At 37.3% G+C, this 19,365-nt stretch overlaps 1 protein-coding gene across 1 annotated transcript in view; it reads left to right on the plus strand.

Annotated features, from left to right (window-relative positions):
• The first annotated feature begins 1,154 nt into the window (after positions 1–1,154).
• sox5 (SRY-box transcription factor 5) overlaps positions 1,155–19,365 on the plus strand; it is a 251,783-nt gene continuing 233,572 nt past the window's right edge. Inside the window, exon 1 of the mRNA XM_066705360.1 lies at positions 1,155–1,375. The gene's annotated coding sequence lies outside the window, so the exon portion shown is untranslated. The remainder of the gene's footprint in view (positions 1,376–19,365) is intronic.

Consider the following 19,365-nt stretch of genomic DNA (forward strand, 5'->3'; position numbering starts at 1 on the left):
AGAGAATATAATAAAGACATCTGGATGATTAGGGCTACGTCTCCGCGATAGTTAGCGCCGCTCAACAGATGTGACAAGTAAATTAAAACAAATAAGCCATTATAAGCATTTGGGAAAACATTCATGAACGCCCCGATCCAATTATGCAGAATAGATTAACACCTGGAGCTGTCATGTGATGAGCCTCCAGCTCGGTGAACAGGTACCCTCCGCTGGTACTTCAAATCCTGTACCCCCCCCCCACCACCCCCCAAGTTTATCGATAGCAAATTAGATGCACTAATAAACGTAAGGCACGTCGCAAAGATGTCAAACTCTGCGAGGGAGAGCATGCATTTGGAGTGACATCCTGGTTATTGCACTTGACATTTAAGAGGCGCTGCGTTTGCATATGCACTGTAAAAAAGGAGAGGAAAAATCAAATAACACCTGAGGGGATGGCGACTTTTGGGCATCATCTGGACAATGTAGGGGACGTTTTGACGTTTTTGAGGGACCACACAGAGCAGGCCTGTGGAGACGGCATGAATACAGTCCGTTTCTCGCTGATTTGCAGAGACTGACCTATGTGGTCACTTTATTCAGACGCCCCCGTTTGTGTCTCGTTTGGCATCTCTCTGGCTTTATTGGGGGGGGATATGTAGTACAAGATAAACGAGAGAGAGAGAGAGAGAGAGAGAGAGAGAGAGAGAGAGAGAGAGAGAGAGAGAGAGAGAGAGAAAAGTCAAGATGTTGCTCTGACCGAGGACTCGTCCCTGTATTTCACGGCGCTTCCTCTGAACTGTGAAACAGAAACGGACAGGGGGGGGGGGGAATCTTTTTCTTTTTTCACCTCTTTTTTGGGGGCTTTGCTAGCTTTTGAAGCCACTGCCCTGTTACCTCTCGCCTTTAGCTTGTGTTCGCACCGTTGCACTGTGCCATTTCCAAGAAAATAAATTAATAAATGCATATAAATATAATATATATATATATATATTCCGACCTGCCATGCAACCAAGTTCCAAGAAGGAAAGCTTGCTCCCAAAAGAGGCTGTGACACGAATGCACTCAGTCCTCTTTGGCTGCTAAGGTAAAGTCACCAGCTCAGAAAGATGATTTCTTCTTCTTCTTAAAATGATCACTGTTGCCCTCTCCTCCCCCATTGTTGCCAGTATCTTTGCCTTTTGTTTTTGCGCTCACATTGTTGGTCTCTGAAGCCGCCTGATGACCAGCAACGGGATTTCACCTCGTCCTTGAGAGCACCAGAAATAAACAGAAACAAAAACCCACCCGATCTTTTCTTTTTTCTTTTTTCTTTTTTCCTGTGTGTGTTCCCTCTCTCGTCTCGTATTGGCTATTTTCCTATGCACCACGTAGAAGACATCAACAAGAATCGGTAAGTGTCTCCAAACAATTTAACTTGCAATGCTGATTGTTATTATTTATTTTTTATGATTGAAAAACACACACACACAGCCGTACAGGGAGGACGGCGCTACCCTGCAGACAGGAGTGGGGTGCTGTCCTCGCAAACGAGATCCCACGGTCACACTATGAACTCTCGCTGAGACCCGTCTCTGGGTTTTAAGAAGTAACCCGCTAATAAATCGCTCCCTGCGAAAGGGCAACTGTGTCGTGCAATGAACCGAGCAGATCTGCCACAAGTTCTCCGAGCAGGGAGAGGGAGTTGGGCTGCAGAAAGAGAAAGTTGCCTGCTCTCGGATCTCTAAATGTCTTGCACGGGGTTTGATCTGTACAAATGCAAAGCCTGGCATATGGCATTATCAATTAGCATGCCGGGGAGCCCTTTAGGTACCAACGTGACCAGCTTTTTCGACTGGTTGTTTTTAAGCAAACGCCACCTTCCCAGGACTTTCATGTGTGTTGTATTATTACACAACGCAGCGTGTTTGCAACGCAAAGTAAATAGTTTCATCGGCAGACTTGTCTGAATGTTGTGCGTGTGCTTTAAATAGATAGTCCATACTCGGAGCGCTTACATTTACTGTAGTTATTTGACATTTGGTTTCCAGGGCAGACTACAACGAAGTACAACACGTCTAATACTGCTAATTATAATAATGATTAGAATCCGTAGTAGAGGCTTGGACTGCATGTTTGTAGCAACCTGCTGCGGTGAAAGTCGTCCTAGATTTAGATGTCATTCTTTTAAAAGCTACAGAAGTTACTTTTCACAGCCCCTGCATCTTCAATGCTTTCCGTCGAAATCTGTGTTTTATCTTGACAGTGTGCAATGCTTTATTTATTTGAAAACCGTTTCTTCGTCCTTTTGTTCTTCAGCGCTGGGAAGCATTTCATGATCAGTCATTTAGTGGTGCATGTTAACAATTAGCCAGTTGCACCTAAAGTGTTTTGTTCTAGGAGATGAAAGCAGGGTATAGTTTACGACTTGAAAACAATTAGGAAACAGCAGGTTCAATGTTGAAAATCCTTTTCTCCTGATGGAATTGAGCAAGAGGGAACTGCATACCAAGGAAACTGTCATCAAACAAACAAATAAACCGTGAAAGCATATTTTTTGCTTTTGTTATCCCTACATGCTTAAGCATGTTGTAAAATATGTAGGCTATATATGGGAATACTCTTTGTTAATCACCGAAACAAGTAGTTGAAATTAATAGTGAGAGATGTGTTCTTGAATCAGCCCATAGAGTTGAATGCCATATACTTATTAGTGCTGCACTTTTTGAAGTTGATATCTAGTGTGTTATTCAACAGTCTTCTTATGGCAATTTTCTAGAGTATGAAACTTTAACCTTTTTTTTAGCACTTTCAGCTTGATGTATTGTGTCTTATATATGTATAACACATCTTGGATCTGTTTAGCTCTCAGGCAAAAACTTTGTCAGTTATTGTTTGTCAGGATTCTAGATATTAACTATGTTTTATGCTAGATATACAGTGAGTGTGTTTAAACTAATGGTTTGAGATGATTTGAAATTATTTTATTTGGAAGCTGTCATCAAACTAAAAAAGTTACTTTCCAAATAACTTTAAGTGAAGCTGTAGAAGACGCAGGATGAGATTTCTAAAACTGGTGGGATAAGAGATTAATGCATACAAGGACAGTCTAATCTCCACCAGGCAATGCTTTATTTATTAAATATTAATAACATATAATATAACATATATATATATATATATATATATACACACACACACACACATTAGGCCTATATCTAATTTAGCAGTTGACGCAGCTTTGAGGAAAAATCTCAGGAAATGTGTTAACTAATTTGTTCACATTAAAAGCAGATTTTATTATTTATTTTCTAATATGTGGATGCAACTGGATTGTAGTGAGAAGACCTCGATGGGAAAATACACCAAGGTCCAGAACTCTTATTTGAAGTACATCTATTCATTTGGCGAATGTTTCATGCACTTCTATTTTGCATTCATGGTGTAGGATTAAATAAATAAACTTTAGACTAGAGGTTAGTTTAGAATGGAAAAACATTCAATGCATTTCTGATGTCTTTCAGGCCGTTTTAATAATTTTACAAACAAAATATGACATTATTCGTAGCTACTTTCCAAAAGCAGTAATACTAAATTTGCAGTGATTTTCACATTTTACCTGTATAACATTTACTGTACATTATTGTGAAGTTGTTTTCATATATTTTGGTTCCTTTTGTGGTACATTTACGTGTATTCATGATGATTGTTGAAATTCCGTAGTGTTGTCAGGATGTGCACAACTAACCTCTTTGGCATTTATTCATTTTGCATTGGAGTCTGTTCTGTATCACTGAAATGCATCAAACCAGACCACAATGCAATGCATTACATTATTTGATTTCCTTGGAAATCTCACTAGAGGCATGGATTTATCTGACTCTGAATGAATGACAAGGAGTGATAGGTAGCCTGCTCACATCCCTCTTAAGTGAAATGCCAGGGCTCTATACCTACGTTATGATGTCCTTTGCAAGCTAAGCATACTTCTCTTTTGAGTGTCGCAAATGTAGCTTGCTAAACACAGGGAGGCATAGATTTGCAGAAGGTCCGTGTTTGTATGGGAAAAGAGAGCGGTGGAAAAGTTAGTTCAGTTTCGATGGGAATAATATTTACAGTGTATTCTATTCAGGCAATTAAACTGGGTGTTGATCACAGGACAGGAACCAATAAACAAATTCCAAACATGTGGCCACTTGCTGGGTCTTACTCTCATTTTTTTAAACGTTTTCCTGCTGTGAGCATTTAGAGAAGCTTAAAGCAACACCCACTATGTGCTTGCAAGCCAAAAAATGCTTTGTGATTTCTGACAGTGTTAAACAATATTTGCCAAGATGTTTGAATTATAAGGCTAATGAGTTTAAGAGGCTTGTCCTAACATTGTCTCATCTTTCCAGATATCGTAAGCAGGTTGAAACTTATATCTGAAGTGAGGTCAAGAGAGGAATTTGTGAAGCATTCATTGATCTTAACAGCGTTTTACTGCCCCGCCCCTCCCAATAAAAGTAAAATAAAATCACATCAGTAATATAAATGAATAAATGAATACCAACAACATACTGCTTGCTAGAAAATAGTTTTACATGCCATGACTCACACAAGCAAATATTTCTACTCAATATTGCACAAAATTTGACTCTTTAAATAATTTACCTTTACAACGTTTACTCAATATTACATATACCTTTTTTTGTGCTGTGGTTTTCATAAACAATCCTAATAAAATCTTTTACATCTTTTAAATGTTCAGTAGTGGTACCGTTGCCTTTTATTTATCCTGCTTTTCAGCTTTCTGTATTCTCGCAGGGAAAATACAAACTGCGTTAAGCAAACCTGTGGACTGTGTGCTACACTGTCGTTCTGACAGGGGCAGACTAATCCTTTTGTAAACACACAATAGCCGCGTTTGATACTTGTGCTACCTAGGAGTCAAGCATCATACTCGCTATAGCCAAGGTGATTTTAATAGGATTTAATGTAGTTGGGAGTTGGGCTAAAGAAGCTTAATACTGGAGACAGTGTTATAACAAAGTGCTTTGTAATTAGGAATACGTCTCTCCCCAGCCTGAGTCTGGGCTTCTCTCCCCGAGCGCCCAGGGAGAAAAATAACACAGCGGTGGGTCTAATAGCAGGCGAACAATGACTTTAGCAGTTTTCATTTACTCTTTTTCTCTGCACAAATAAAAGCTGTGACAAAAGCTCTCCCGTCTGGATTCTGAGTGACTTGTGTTAGTGGCCATAATACTGCTGGATTGTACTGATTTGTTTTTCTGCCTTTTTTCCCTCTCTCTCCCCCTTCAGCGTCAAAATCTAGAGCAATCCACCCACCAGAGTGTACTTGTATCCAAACCTAGATGCCAGTGCTTCTGTCCACTTGTAAATTTAAACCCAGGTCTATAAATAGAAACCTATATACAGTTCAGTCTGCACTTTAATGGCAATAAGGGGGGTTTCGTGGGTCCCCGTTTTGAAATTTATGAGCTAAAAGAATGCTACTGTAATCAATAAGTTACTGTAATTAGGCCCCTGTTTAAATTCAGACAACAGATGAATTTGTCATCTTCTCCAGTTCTTAAAGGTGAACAGACCTGAGCATTTTGGTGTATATAAATACAAAAATGGCATCCCCAAATCAAGATCAAACTCTGTTGGATTATTTCCCTTCTGTCTTGATTCATTTGAAAGGGTTTAAACTTGGAACGGGAAGTACAGTAAGTATAATACTGGTACGGCCTGGCTAAATACACTTCAGGAATTTTTTTTATAGTGTTCCATGTCAAATAAATATTTTTCTTGCGCAGTATTTTTTCTCATCAAAATATGACAGACTTTCATTTAATTTCATTTAATTCCATAATGCTTTGCATCAAATTCTACCGCTGAGCAGAGTGGATCTTGTATGATACCAAACAGTCTCTTGTTTACACAGCTAGTTCAGTAATCACATTTGATACTGTTCTTGTCAAGATATGCTGCCTCAAACAGAGAAACAAATGATAACCACTTTGTAGAACATAGTTATGTAATCACAAGGGATTTGTTTGGGGTTTAACTTTATTTTTTTTCCTGTAAACCACAAGGTACCATGATTAGTTCCTTACACAAGACTAAATGCCTGATTTTGCCATGGTTGTAGAGACGATGCCGTTTCTACTGGAAAGAACATCCGTAATTAATGATTTTCATTTCTGTTGGAGCCATTCATGTCACTTTGGAAATGGTGTATTTTGATGTGGCTTTCATCTTAACGTATGATTTGAAATATGTTCTGTCTCGTGAGCACATGGCTGACTTTTTCAATACCATAGCGTGAAAGAGGGTTTGAACTATAAATAGGGAAACCATTGTTCATTGTTTTCATTCTTTCTCCATTACTGGGGGGGATTGTAGGGAGTGTGTGTGTGTGTGTTTGTGTGCTAGCATGTGTGCTCAGTGAATGCGGGGTGCATGATCGGTTTTGGCTGGTGCTCCCATAGGTAGATGGGTTCAATGGGGACAAGGCAGGGGCTGTGAGTGTTTTGGCAGGAGTTGGGAATTCCAAGCTGGGTGCTGTTTGAACCAGATAAAAAGGCTAATGGGCTTCGGCAAACTGTGGCAGACACTGTTGGGTAGACTTTGTGTGACACAGCTGAGAGACTGCCACGAAGGACTCCTGTCCAGACAGAGACAAGAGGAAGCTGTAGCAGGCTGTGTGCTACTTTCGAAAGTAACTGTGTGACCGATTTCTTTTTTTCATTAGGTGGTTCAATAAAGTTTGAGCAGGTATAGGCTGATAGAGAAAAGCAGGGAAATGTCTTGTATCAATCCCTTAACCTTAGCTCTTGTAGTGTTTGCAAAAGAGTTCTGTTTTTGGAAGTAGCTTTCTCTTGTACAAAGGATGTTCTCCAAGAGTAAAATAAATGAATGCTGAATTCATTTGTCTGGCAGGGAGTCGTGTATAAATGATTTATTATTTGGTAAAAGGTATGTTATGAAATTGATATCTATGTTTTTCTCATGGGCTGTTAAGTTTGTTTCCAGTGTGTGCCACAGTATCATTGACAGGTTTATTCCAGTACCGTGTTCCTCAGTTGCAGATAATCCACATGACTACACATAAAAGAAAATTAAGCATTGCTCATCGTGCGAGAGCTTTCCAGGCTGTTTATGCAATACCTCTTGTCATAGTTTTTACATCAGTAAAGCTTAATTAAGGGTGTGGATGACATGAAACAGCGTCAAGTGTTTTCCTTGTTTATTTTGTCCTTACATGATTAGAATGACAGCTCGTAAGGTGTCTCTATCGGACTGGGATGCTGTCGGATCAAATGTAGGTTTGTATTGAAACACTGTGTTTACTATCAACTTGCATAGGGACTCTTGTAAAAAGGCTTGCACACCCTTGAAATTAAAGTACCTTGATGGGCTGCTAATTTCATGTTGGCTTATTATCCTGAGATAAAATCATCCATGCCTATCTTACCAGGCACTTTGTGATATGAGAGCAGCCGTTGCTGTTTTCAGTGTCGGAGACTCATCACAGTTTGATGGTGGGGAGAAGCAGTAGTTTAGTACAGTTCTTCACTTTCTCAATAATTGATAAGCTGTCTCTTGTTAGAAGTCATTTTTGGACGTCCAAACAAGAAAAATACCATGGTTTAATAATGACTTGGGACAGCAGAAGATGGCAGGTCGCAGGTTGCAGCAGGGCAGTGTAGAGAATGGAGACTCCATAAAAGCCACACATAATTCTGTAAGGTTGACCGTATCTTGAGCCTTAATAAATAATAATGCAGTAAACCCCACAGAAAGTTTTTTGTACTTTGCCATTGCATCCTCTAAGAAATGCGTACCTTTCCATTCTTTCAGGCCCTGACAATCCAAAATGGAAATCTTGTAAACTCTATTCATTACATTAGCACTAGGGATGTTGCACAGGGTTGAGCGAGCTATATAGTGCTCCTTGTTGATTGAAGGAGGTAAGATTACATCGCACTACCTAAAAAATGGACCTAGACCTGACATAAATGCTCAGTGATTGTGTCAGTTTAGTTCTGCTGAGAACTGAGAATTTGTGTTTGGGTCCAGAAAGGGGAAATTGCTTTTGCCCCCAAAACGTCTAATTTTAGATCTGTAGTAGTCAGTGTTGGAAACATGAAGGTATGTTTTAGTTTTTCAGTATCCAATCCACAAAAATACCTAATCTTGGTAATATTTAATAAAGGGATGGAATATTATTTAGTGTTCTGTTTTTTATGAAATCTAAAGGTAGGCCAAGAATCAGAAGTCAAGTATTTGCAACACTAGATGTCAGGTATTGGACTTGGTCTTGGTATTTGAATTTAGTTAACTGCTGCTTACAAATGAACAACAAAATCTCTGTTTTATATGAAGACAATTATGTTGCATCCAGGGTTTGATGTTTTGGTAACATGATTTGTTATTTATTAATTCATTTATTGGCAGACTCTCTTAACCAGGATACAAGAGCAATACAAAAGTACAATAATATAGTACCCAATTACAAATCAAGCATAATACAATTACAGTTTCCATATTACAGAAGTGCATAGGCAACATATACAGTTAATACAAAATAAAAGTCATACATCCTTTTTCTAATAGGTAATGCTGAAGTCATAGGTAGGGGAAGGGGGCATAGAGGAAATTGCAAATAACAGGAGATCTAGCAATGTAGGAGTAAGCAGTATAATGAAACGGTTATATATAGTGCAATGACAATGCAAGGGAAGCAGCCAATTCTGTCAGATCTAGTGGCAAGATACATTCATTATAGTTATAAAGGTGATGGTCAATACAGTGCTTAGGAAATATTTAGGTTGGGGGACGCATGCAACTGGTAAATATATTGGGTCCTTAGATAGGATCTTGGGGAATACTGGTTAATGCAACATTTGTACTAGAAGAAAATACACTGTGCCATACAAACTGAGTCCTGTTACAATAACAGGGATTAGTGCTTAGGTGCTTTAGTGAAATTTTGTGATCAATTGCATCAAAAGCACCATGTAGGGCTAGTAATACACAGATAGCAAGTGCATCACAGTCAACTGGCATTATTTAACCGTGGACAACTTTAAACAATTTGGTTTCTGCACTAGGTTTAGAGTAAAAAGTGGATTGAAGGTTTCACCTGAGAAGCCACCAGATGCTGAAGAACTTCTGCCAAAAAAGGCCCCACCCCCAGCACACTCTCTGAAGCCTCTGTAGCATAATTGCACAGCTGTAGTGAAGTATTTATGGTGTCGAAAAGATGCTGTGACTGCTGCAGATCATCTTAAAGATATAGTTGGTTTTAACATGCCATAGCACATCTCGATATTGTGACAAGTGTTGCTTCTGGGTCTGACAGAACACCGTCAGCCCAGCAGATTTACACCTGTGTTCAAAAAGACAGCCTGCAGTATTCATAGGTTGTACCTCTTTAGTTTGAAATGGGGAGCAGGGGGAAAAAAGCAAGGCAGCACATCTTGAGTTATTGAATTTGAATCTAAAATATATTTTCTTCGAAGTCATTGAATGGCAGAGATACATTATTTTGAAAATGGAATGCTAAAATTGTCTCTGAAAAGCTAAATTAGCACAATAGGCAGTGTATTTTAAGTCATTAAAAACACTTGGGTATTACACAGTGAAGAGGTAGGTCGGCATAACTTGAAACCGGATGACAGTCGGAAACAACCAAATCAAGAACTCCTATATTGGAGGATGTACACTCCTTATTTGATAAGCAGGTCCAAGAAAAGGCCCCCGACCGTGTTGTGTACGGGTGTTGACGTGTTGGCTACATCTAGAGGAACTCAATCATTCGTTACCCAACGGACAGGAGCTTGCTTTAATATGAATATTAAAATAACTCTGAATGAAGTCTGTCATAATTGGGTCGCACAAATGAGGAGCTCGGAGAACTCGGACAGAAATGTGTTTGTTTGGCTTTGGAAGTTGACGCATCAGTGTCGCATCTATAGACAACTGAATGTAAAACACTCAAAGTTGAGTACCCGAAGTAATAACTGCCTTTAGGGGCATGATAAACAACAGCTGGCCCATTACAACGAGCAACAACTCTGTACTAAATAAGAGTATCCAGAAAGAGCCATCTGATTCAATTAAAAAAAGGTAATTTCTGACTAGTTGTCTTTCCACTCAGCAGAGAATGTCCAGATTTTATTCCAAAAGAAACGGGTTCAACGAAAGAGACCTAATGTGTTAAACATCAGAGACTGAAGAGAGCTAAACAAGTCAAATCTGTTAGTGATGGTGGCGTGGTATTTGCGTGGGTTAGAGTATTAAACCCTCGTTGAGCTCAGGGGTAACTGCAAACTGCACCTTAGGGTTGGATTTAAGATTGTCAACGAGACCACAGAGTACTGGCATTATTGTTGTTTTGGATGAGAACCACATGACTGGAATCCATATGGAAATATCTGAACCTCCACACAATTCTAAGCCCCTGACAGATATCCCCTACATCATTTGTTTTTCAAAAAGCCATCGTTTAGTGGAATACTGCAGCATAATTATATCAGTCCACCCAGTTCAAATGAGAAGCAAATCACTCTAAATCACTCCTAAACAGCTGCCAAAATAATATAAAAATATACCTAAGCAACCAAGACTCTCTATTGTCATTCCACCTGACTTCTTGAGTTAAATGACATCAGTAGTCATTTAGGCGTAAATTAAACCATTTTGCATTACAGTAATAAGGGGATGTACATAAACCCAATACTGTGTAAGCTCAATTCATGTGTTGAATACAGAGTTTTGCTCTATTCTGATACTTGGAACATTTGACACTACATAGCTTCTAGTGTATTTTGAGGGTTTTCAGTATAGACAAAATACATGATTTCTGCTAATTATTCATCCAAAACAGATGTAGTTGTTCCAGTATAATACACTAACATGATTGAAGTCTTCCACTCTTGATACACTAAACTCTGATAAAGCTAAGGTGTTTGTGACTGGGTGACACCATTTGACTGAAGTCATGAGTTAACGTCCCTGAAACTGCCCAGGGAGCTTGACATTTAATGCTATTCCAGAAACTGTACTGTAGTGTTTTGCTACTGTAGAAGGCCTAAGATGTCAATCAAGGTTATCCCACTGGTCTACATTATAATTAAATGCTCAACAAAACCGCTTCTGCGGAGTCCTTAATCAAATAAGAGAATCGTAATAATGGTGCTCAGTTTGTGCCTGATCATGTCGGCCACTTAGAGGATAAGTCTTAAGATGAACTGATATACGTCCTGGTCATTAACCCTTGCTATCCCTTGCTGTTTGGGTGAGACCAAAAAATTGAGCATAACAGACCAAGGAGTTAATAAGGCAGGAGAGGAAATCCAGGTCCTTACTAAAGGCAAACAGATCTTTAAGTACACAATCAGAGATATTACAAAGAAATCATTGTAAAGGTCTTGGTGTCCTCATTTGTATGAAGATTTCCCGTTCTGGAACTCAGTTTGCAGTGATTTAGAAGTGTCAAATTGCCAACCTCCCGCTGTGCCGCTTTTCATCATGCCCAAGAAAGGCTCTGTTATCGACTCGGATGACATCAGTTCCTCGATGTGAAGTGTGTGCACACAGAATTCAAAGACAACCCCAATAAATGAACTTTGACTAAATGATTCTCTTGCAAAATGATGCACTACCTGCCACTGTCTGTTGATGAACGTTCTAGACATTCTAAGTCAGGCATCAGTGCCCTCTGGCTGGCCAATCAGATTGCAGGGAAGCTTTCCATTGAAATGTAAATAGTTTAAAAGCTCATGTCTTCCTGATTGTAATGACACACACAGTAAGGGCAGAGTATGCAGTCATGTTGTTATACTGTTACACAGTTGCTGTATTCTGAAGCATGAACCCCAGCAGTGCCTCAAAGTGTTCACAGCACAGATTTTATTTTGTATTTATTTTTTAACTAAGTTATTTTAGATAGATTTTGTTCATGGACATGTTAGTATAGAAAAAATACATTTGATCATCAAAACACTATATTCTATGCTTCTGTGCATTTCTCAATTTATCATGTATGAATGTTAATTTGATAGGTATTATTGACCTATCAATATTTTGAAGATGAAACCATAAATAGATCTATAGATGAAGGCTTATTATGTAATTGGCAAATAGCTGATTTGTCTGATTTGCTACTTATTTTTGTTGAGATTCGTTTCATAGTTACTGTTTAATAAAACAAAAAAAGAATTTACATATGTGTAATCTGCAGTCCCTTTGTTAATCATGAAATAACACAAACCTTACTTTGTGAAAATCACACTTAGTAATCATTAATAAATGGATACCAAATAAAAAGGGCATATACGACTCCTTTAGTTATTCATAGGAACAAAATACATACTGCTGTTGTGAAATGACATGTCAAAACACATCAGTGTGTTCCAGTTTTACCCAATATGACATTGGGAAGAAAAGGTTAGCATTTATAGTCATCCTTTGTTTTGAAGCCTAAAGCAAATTAATTTTAAAATGCTGATATGTCTTCAATAGGAGTAGGATTAGTCAATATGGTTTTACTTTTGTCAGTTGGAGGGACCCAACTCTGACCTGATTTTCTTTGCGAGACAGTTTGAGTTAGTGCTTGAAATGAGAACTATTTAAACAAAAAGTCCTGTGCATCTTTCAGTCATAAAGAATGATTACTTTGCTATGAAAACTGCCAAAGCGTGCAAGTCTTTCTAAACAACTTTCAGATCGACAGCATAATTTTACCCTTGCTGTCTCTCATTTACATAAGAGGGGAATGAATATACACAAGACAAGTGTGGAACCAACTGCACAAGTGCTCCATGTTGCTGTGTACTTTGATTCTGAAAATTAATAAATTCTATCTGACCTCTTCTTTTCATTTTTTTTCTGTGCCGCATATTTTACTTCCTTCCTTGGTTTTTGCTAATTGGTGGCTATACTGGTTCAACACCAATTGTCTTTGATCATCTCAGATCATTACATTTACCTCATTAATTTAGTAGATGTGATTTTTCTCCAAATTTAAGGGTTCACATAAAATTGGATTAATAATACATCATATAAGCCAGGAATAATTCCTTTGTGATTTTATTCTCTCTTCCTTCACATGGAGCTCACATCAATGCCAGACTTGGCAAGGCTGTCCCTGATTGTGTTTTACATCTTTGTGGTCCAAAGTGTCTAAAAGACGTGATTAAAGGCTTTTCTAAATGTGTCAACACTGACCTGAATCCATATTGAAAACAATCAAACAAAACACTTTTCTTTTTTTTAGCACATCATTTGTATACATATAATACCCAAAGTTTATTAGTGTCCTACTAATTTCAACCTGAAACATTTAAAATTAATAATATTTACTTGGCTTTCAAAAACGTTATAGCAGACATGTCAGCCAAGTACTCTGACAAAACATTTAGCAAGATAAGTAAAATCCATCTCTAGATATTTCCTCTTAATGAAATGGTCTACTTCCATGGTCTAATAATGTCTCTTTTGGTGTCTCAAAATGCAATGTTCTGGAAAATATTGACATTTACAATTGAAATGTGTGTGCGCTCGTTTGGGTACAAGTATAGGAAGGAAACAATTACTTATTTTAAAAATACAGTTTTTCAGTTGCTGTCCTCAAAAGTTAGAACATTATTATTATTACTATTAGTATTATCATCATCAGCATTTATTATTATAATTTTACAGGCAGTTTCACATGATTTGTACATAGTGTCATCTTTTGGATTTCTCCTTCCTAATACGGTCTTGCAGTGGATGTTGACTGTTCCTGTATCAAAAGGCGAATTGCCATTGCCTTCTGGCATTGCGAGCCATTTGGACATGAGGTCATCTAGAGCGAACTTTTCAAGCTACATAATGGAGCTCTGTGAACTCCTGGCTTCAGCTGGGGATGCAAGTCTGCTTCAAAAATAACACAGACAGGCTTAGTTTAGCGTTGCCCATGTAAGTTCAGGATAGGGTGTGGGCATGGAGAAAAAAAAAGGAGAGCTTTGTTGCTTTTTTTAAAACTTCCTATAATATATTATTGGCACTAGTGAATATTGTGAAATCATCAGGATTATTTTTTTTCTTTTCTTTATTTAACAATAGCTGTACATTACATGCACTTTCTTTGGTTTTGAAACTCTGTATGCCACTGAGCTAACGCCTTTTTTTTTCTCCTCGATACAACCGGATGCATTTAATTAATAGCCCACTTTTTGCTAATCATTTCCATTACAATTCCCAACAGCCACAAATAATAGATGTTATAGTGCAGGCAGGTTTCCTAGGCAGCCAAATGTACTTGTTTTGAAGGCTACGGGCCTCAGTTTACATCTGGAATAGGTGATAAGTAAAATCTGTTTGATTGTGGCACTTTACTGGTCTGTAATCCATAGTAAAGTACTGCTACAAAACTGGCCTTGCCAATGACCACTGGGGACTTCCGGACTCCATATTGGTGAATTGTAAGTGGTGAGAGATAGGACATTTGCAGTTTTTCTTTATTTTTGTAAGATGATTCCAATCCAACTCCCAATAAGTGGACTCCAGGTGAACTTTATCCAAGCTGAGCCACTTCATCCTGAGCACAATAACTAAAATATCTCTAGTACAGGATAATGGAATAAAAAGGCTGTTACACCCAGTAAAAGTGTAACCAATATATTCATGGTCACTGATGGTCACTTTACATATATGTTGCATAGGTCAGATAGTCAGTGACCCCAAATTGCACATCTTGTGAGGAATTCCAAATCAATGGAAGAAAATTGCAGCAATAATCCAGTAATAGATTCCAGGTGGTACTGCCCTTCACACCTTTCAACAGCCTACATAATGTCTTCCAATTAATCTAGGAAGACCAAGGTAAATAATAATCATAGTTCTAATAAAAAAACATCAAAACGCTTGATCCAACAAAACAGTTAACTGTAAATGCTCGACAATTGTAAACATTTTGGCACGAAATGTAGATGTCAAAGTCTGCTCTCGTGCCATTGCCGAGACTCAGTATTTTGGAAATCTTTTCAAAGGAGGTACATTCATCAGACCAATTAGTTTTAGCCAGTCCATACACATCCCTCTACGCCCTACATTCCTCGCTGTAGTTTGATTAACAATAGACACTAATCCACCTATTTTGTTTGCCTGTGTTCAGAAGATGAGTTGCATTTTTTTTTTTTAAGGTCAGCGCCACAATCCACATGGATTCACATTGTATTAGCTGTATGGGCGTGTCATTTGTGTTTGGATTTAAACCGCAAGACTGAGGTGCTGTTAAGGCTAGTAGTATAAAAAAAAAAAAGAAAAAAACACCACCATGAATCAAAAAATGAGATAGTACAAGATAGTGTGTGATATTATCAGACTGATACATGGAAAGCTTTGAGTTAGTGTGTGTGTATGAAAACTGTACAGGAAGTGAGCAGGTATAAAAACTGACTCACTAACTGTCTCACTCCTATCCTTAATCCTGTCAACCCAATCACATTTCAGTGTAGTAAAGATCACATAATCGCCGATAAGCATTGGAAAGTGCATTTGGGTCTTAACAGGTGTATTGTTTCAGTCTTCAGTCTATCTTTTTCTTCAGCCACTGTCATATAAAGACCACTCCAAGAGTCTTGTACAAACCTCTGGAGGGATTCAACATTTTGTGGGCTTTGGTATCCTGTAGACCAGTCCCTATAGGACTCAACTTCTCTATGGACAGATGGTAAGTCTATCCCAGTGTCTTTAAACCAAGCTGAGAAGCGAACTCCCCCAATAAACATTCAGTGTATCTATAGGACCATTTAGTTGCTTTTGTAAACCGCTGTGCTATGAGTTACTCTGGAATATCCTTGAGGTCCTAAAACCTCAAGTGCTTCTTTACATAATCGATTCTAAGATTTAAATCAAATCTCTGAAGAGGACCTTGAATTACACAATAAAATAGTTGCAGCAAACCCATAATTTCTCAAACAGTAACAACAAATCATTTGTACATGTATATGTATATTCTGACCCAGATCTAAGGCATTCAATTACAGATATTCATGAAAGCAATTATAACAGAATGTTTTATAATTGTATCTCATCAATTCTTTAAAAGAACTGCATCGAAATGATGGAGGCACGATGTGAGACAATGAGGTTTTATCATACACACATCCACAACTTATTTTAAACACTTTTTTTGTTTGTGTCTTCCTTATTTTATTAACACTTACGACTGACACCAAAATATAAACAACACCAGAATAAAATAAAGGTTGCAAATGAAAGGTCAGATGGAACTTCTTATTTTGTCATTAGTAGTTAGTACTTAATTTATTTCAGAACCCCTGAAACATGTACCTCTCCGAGTACATGTTGTCCAAAGCAGCTCTTCTTTGCTAAACTGTCAGCAGTAGGCAGATCAGAATTGTTTGGCAGAACAGTTGAGTTGAGTCATTTCACAACTCTTCCCAGTGTTTGTAATGGGTAGAGACACTCCCAGATAATTTGATTCTTATTATAGACATTAAGATATAATTTATGTGTAACATTCTGATTGTGTATATTGATGTTATAAGCTGACACTGACACTATAAATTTGTGAGAGAAAGTTTGTGAACCCTTTAGAATGATCTGTATTTCTGCAATAATTTTACCTAAAATGTGGTGTGATCTTCTGAAATAACACACACACACAAATCATACTTTTATTGAACACATTGATCCAACATGTTTTTTTTTTTTTTTGGAAAACTTTTTATGGAATATTACTTACTCAGTAATATAAGTGCTGTACCGGTTCTGCCCTTGATTTACATTTTATTTATATTTTGAAACATTTTGTTGGTTTAATTTTAGTTTTCCACATTGTCTCTGAGGATGTAGATACATCTGTTAATATTTTAGATAGCCTCTTAAATTCACTAGCTCCACTCTGATGTATGTTTTCCATTCTTGTTTCAAGCAGAACTCTGTACCTATTTGTTTGGCATACAATACATTTAACAAAGTGTCTACCCCATTTTGAACTGAATCCAAATCTTTTAGGATTTTAATTGTTGCTGATTCTGTCCTAATTCTGTAATGTCTAAATTTAACAAGAGTCTGCTTCATTGGTATACATTAGAAAAGGAAGTGAGTTGTACTCTAGTTACTATTTCCTGTTATGAGATCACGCCCCCCAATTATTTGACATAAGTTAATTTATACATTTGTTTTTTTTAATTGGAGATCATGAAAATTGTCTTTCGTATGGGGTTTTTGTGGAGTTAAGTTAGGAACCTGTACATTTTAAATAAAATGTGTAAAATGCCAGGGAAGACTGTCTTTCTCTGTCTTGTAGATGATGACTATTTTGAGAAGTATGATGAGATACAGTACTACAGTGCATTAATCATCACATCTTAAATACCAACTCTGGTGTTTTAACCATATTACAAATAAGGGAAATTATTCTGCTTAATTATAACTTTATTGACTGGAAGGAAAAAAAAAAAGAATACTACAAGGGAAATCCCCATAACATTTATTGTATCATTTTCATCTGGTGTCTTATCCTAGAATAGCCCAGAGGGACTTGCATTAAACAGGAAGAGGGTACTTGAGCTGTAAATTACAGAAGAGGACTATTCATGTCAGGTTAACTTGAATTGCAACTTCCATCTTTGATGCAATAATACAGTGGAGCTAAGTAGATGGAGTTGAAGGAATAATGTTAGTTTGTTTTTAAATAAAGGAGGAAGAGAAGAGAATGATTTTAAATTTTAAAATTTTTGCGTTAATGGCAAAAACATTGACAACAAAAACAAAACATGAGGCCAAGTTTGGTCAATGTAGCCATATGAAGTGTTGCAGTACACAACTTGATTGTTTTATTTAAAGTGTCACTTAATGTAACCTGCTGAAATTAAGGGGAAGGAAATTATGATAATCTTACTACTTTCACAGTTTTTTTTTTTTTTTTTAGCAGTTATGGACATAAAGTAAAAACATAAATAATTGACCTGTATTAAACTATTTTGGTAAATGTTCTGTGTGGTATTAAAATTGATTACACCCCACTCCCACCCCCCCAACTTTTGTTAAAGTTTGCATCTTCTAAAAAAATCTTTTGATGTCCTGAGGCAAATCAACAAAAAAAAAAAAAAAAAAAAAAAACACCTGGAGTTTGCAAATAATATAATGTTCTTGTGTTGTTTGCTAAGGAGCATTCTAATTAATTCCACTGACCTGTGTGGTTTTAAAGGGATGCGGCAGCGTGTTTAACTCTGCGGTTGGTATTTGGAGGAGAAGCTGTAGGTTTTTTCCCCTGCCAGTCGCAGGAGTGTTCCAGGCCTTCGCTTGGCCCATTTCACACTGAGTGTGCTTATCTGCCTGAGAGGAGTCTGTCTGATCTTCCCTTTGCGTGCTTTCACTTTTAAGATCTTCCCTTTCTTATGTAAAAAAGGCAATTAGAGTTGTGTCTGTTTGTTTAAAACAAAATGGCTTTTAATTAGTGTGATCAAAAACCTCGCCTTTGTAGGCCTGGGGTTTCACTTTGTAGTTTCTCCCTAGATTGCATATGGTTTTGATGCTGGCTGATAGAACAGGAAGACAATCTGATAGGTTTTAATGAATAGACTTACTTTCCCTGCAATACTATGGCAGTTTCTTTATTATGATGATGATGATAATTACTATTATTATAATTATTATTATACTACTTATTAATAATAATCATAATTATAATAATTTGCTTTAGCTTCATAGATTTTAGTCCCATTCCTTAATATCAGATTCCCGCTTATCTCTTGAGATGTTACATATTTATATAGGTCTATATTTCTACATAATTGTATTATGGGACTTTTTTTTTCTTCAGAATTAAGAAGCTGTCTTTTGTTGAGTGAATGCTAGAAGCGAGTATCTGGATTCATTGACTATGAAAGGGAAAAACCTTGAAGTGATATTGGTTATCAGTCCTGATTTATAACACAAAGCATATCTATTCCATCAATGTATTTTGACAATGTCAATAATGTGACCTGGTGGCTGTAACTTGTCCTGTCCGCTACAAGTGGACGGGTATTAAAACAGTGCATAAGTAGATTTCTTTAAACTCGATACTGAATGTAAAACACTGTACATAGTTTTAGAATTAGATTAGACAAGTAACACATTGTATTGTAAAGCTACAGTTTGACAGTCCCTGACTAATTTACTGTAGACTGTTTTCTCGCACGTCATTTGAGGGAAGGAGAAACAATGCTGTGCAAGCCATGAAGTTGTGACACCTTCTTTCGGCCACTTTTCTGTGGACAGCCACATCAAATACTGTGGTCAAAAGGCAGTGTTCGCTGAAAGAACACTGCAAATACATTTTTAGTCAATAGACTATTGAAATAGATATTGAAATGTAATGTATAATGTAAATGCTTATATATTGCAGATAGT

The sequence above is a fragment of the Amia ocellicauda genome, chromosome 5 (genome assembly GCF_036373705.1).
Source record: "Amia ocellicauda isolate fAmiCal2 chromosome 5, fAmiCal2.hap1, whole genome shotgun sequence".
Classification (NCBI taxonomy): domain Eukaryota; kingdom Metazoa; phylum Chordata; class Actinopteri; order Amiiformes; family Amiidae; genus Amia; species Amia ocellicauda.